At 45.6% G+C, this 3,036-nt stretch overlaps 1 pseudogene; it reads right to left on the minus strand.

Annotated features, from left to right (window-relative positions):
* The window catches only part of LOC117941567, a 13,374-nt pseudogene extending 10,356 nt beyond the window's left edge, over positions 1-3,018 (minus strand).
* Between the last annotated feature and the right edge of the window lie 18 nt (positions 3,019-3,036).

Genomic DNA, 3,036 nt, shown 5'->3' on the forward strand with positions numbered 1-3,036 from the left:
AAAAAGTTCAAATAGTCACATTCCTGCGGAGCTCCGGCAGGCACGTCCTACATGCTTGACGCTCCCCGGAAACTCCCCCCTTTGCTTTTTTGATAGTGCTGCAAACCCTTGGTGTTCTCTCAATGACCTTCATGAGGCAGTCACCTGAAATGCTTTCCACTTCACAGGTGGGCATTTTCAGTTAAGTAGTGGACTTTCTTGCCTTATTAATGGAGTTGGGACCATCAGTTGTGTTGTGCAGAAGTCAGGTTGATACACAGCCGACAGCCCTATTGGACAACTGTTACAATTCATATTATGGCAAGAACCAATCAGCTAAGTAAAGAGAAACGAGTGGCCATCATTACTTTAAGAAATGAAGGTCTGTCGGTCCGGAAAATTTGAATGTGTCCCCAAGTGCAGCCGCTAAAACCATCAAGCGCTACAACGAAACTGGCACACATGAGGACCGCCCCAGGAAAGGAAGACCAAGAGTCACCTCTGCTGCTGAGGATAAGTTCATCTGAGTCACCAGCCTCAGAAATCACAAGTTAACAGCAGCTCAGATTAGAGACCAGATGAATACCACACAGAGTTCTAGCAGCAGGCATATCTCTAGAACAACTGTTAAGAGAAGACTGAATCAGGCCTTCATGGTCAAATAGTAGCTAGGAAACCACTGCTACGGAGACGCAACTAGCGGAAGAGATTTGTTTGGGTCAAGAAACACAAGGAATGGACATTAGACCAGTGGAAATCTGTGCTTTGGTCTGGTGAGTCCAAGTTTGAGATCTTTGGTTCCAACCGCTGTGTCAAAGAAGAGAGACATGTCCGTGAAGCATGGAGGAGGAGGTGTGATGGTGTGGGGGTGCTTTGCTGGTGACACTGTTGGGGATTTGTTCAAAATTGAAGGCATACTGAACCAGCATGGCTACCACAGCATCCTGCAGCGACATTCCATCACATCCGGTTTGCGTTTAGTTGGACCATCATTTATTTTTCAACAGGACAATGACTCCAAACACACCTCCAGGCTGTGTAGGGGCTATTTGACCCAGAAGGAGAGTGATGAAGGATAGACAGAGGGATGGATCTCTCTCTCTCTCACTCTCTCTCTCTTTCTTTCTCTCTCTCTCATCCACCTCCTCTAGACAGGGGGATGGATATCTCTATCTCTCTTTCTCTCTCATCCACCTCCTCTAGACAGAGGGATGGATCTCTCTCTCTCTCTCTCTCCCTTCCCATCTCCTCTAGACAGAGGGATGGGATCCGGTTAGGGAGAGTTCTAGCCCAACCAGGCTCCTCTCTTTACCCTGTCTCTCTTAGTTATGCTGTAATGGTTTTAGACTGCTGGGGGACTTTCTTTGACACACTGAGCTCCTCTCTCATCTATCTTTCTATCTTTCCATTTGTGTGCATCCATGTCCCAGAAATGCTTGTTACTAACCTGACTCCGGGGAGTCATTCCCTGGAGTCCTTATGTTCTTTTCCCCCCAGCATGTTTCCTCGGATCAGGGAGGCGCCAAAAATCAGGGTAGCAGCTGTCCATGGTCCCGCTACATGTCCTGCGATGCCATGTTACATCCTGCTACGCTCTGCGGTGTCCAGCTACGTCCTGCTGTGCCTTGTAACGCCCACAGTGCCCTGCTATGCTACAAAGAATTACTACAAACAAACTCTTCATTCTAATCCCAAACGGTCGTCAAACACCGCCTACCAAGAGCCTGTGTCTGACCGAGTTAAATGAGTGGTGTGTAACTGCAGTGTTCAGACACCACAGAGCTTCCGCGCGCAATGTTGGTGTGGCGCCCAAGGCCATCCGTTGGTCAGACGTTGCTGGAGCCGTAGCGTTGGCCAGTAGGCCTAAAGTGGCACTAATTTGCGGCGGTGGTGGTGGAGGTGCAGCCTCACAGACAGCTGAGATTGGTCGAATAATTAACTGCTCTCTCCGAGCACGCATTCCATTTTTATGTTTAGTAGATTGCATATGCGACCAAAGTGCGTTAGCTCCCATCCAGTTGACATTGATGTTTTTTTTACACACCGAACAATAAGCCTGCCTGTTATTCCCTACTACAGGCCTGAGCCAGTCCTTAAACTCTGGGTTGTTCACCCAGCTATCAGAAAACTTGCATTTGCCCATTAAAAGACGACGATGGTTGTCCAGTCGTTGAAGATATGGCTTGAAGCAAGTCTAAAATAAAACGTAAGCCAGCCACTTCTGTTGAGCGCGCAGTGTTCTGAGATGTCGAACGGCATCTGAATATGACGTCGGCATCAAACATAGATGGAGACGAAAGATCTTTGATTATGTGCCCAGACATGGCAAAGCCCATATTTAAACGGACTAACGCGAACGCAGTATAGAATTTCAATCAGAATAGGACACCTGATAGTCTGAAAAAAATAACACATAATTTAAAAAAAAAATACCTCTGAGACTACATTTAACACTTTTAATTGCCTTAAATTTGACAATTTTGATTTATCACTTTTTAATACTTTTTAAAACCCCGCGGACACCCTGTTGTAAAATTCATAATTCCACATGTGTTCATTCATGGTTTTGATGCCTTGAGTGATAAACTACAATGTAAATAGTCATGAAAATAAAGGAAATGCATTGAGTTATATGATCATGACATATATATATATATATATATATATATATACACACAGTATATCAGGACCAAGAACACCAAGCATTAATATTCTAGACTCATACTTACTCTGAGAACCCCTTCCATTTCAGCAGAAACTCTACTCTTCCCTTCACCACTCTACGGTCCAAAACCTTCTCCACCACATACTCCTCTTCTTCCTCTTTCACCTCCTCCTCCTTCTTGCCCTTCTTTCCTGCTCTGGTCGCCAGCTTGCCGTCCGCTGAAGGGGCCTTTAGTAGACCCAAGGAGGGGGGCACATGCAGAGATAAAGATTCAAGGGTTAGAAGAACTAATGGGAGGTGTGAGTGAATTCTAATTGACCGTGTTTTACTAGATTAAAATCTTCTGTTTGAATGGAGAAAATGCAAGGGCTGATGAGGGGACCAATCCATAG

Source organism: Etheostoma cragini, unplaced genomic scaffold (genome assembly GCF_013103735.1).
Source record: "Etheostoma cragini isolate CJK2018 unplaced genomic scaffold, CSU_Ecrag_1.0 ScbMSFa_98, whole genome shotgun sequence".
NCBI classification, from domain to species: Eukaryota; Metazoa; Chordata; class Actinopteri; order Perciformes; family Percidae; genus Etheostoma; species Etheostoma cragini.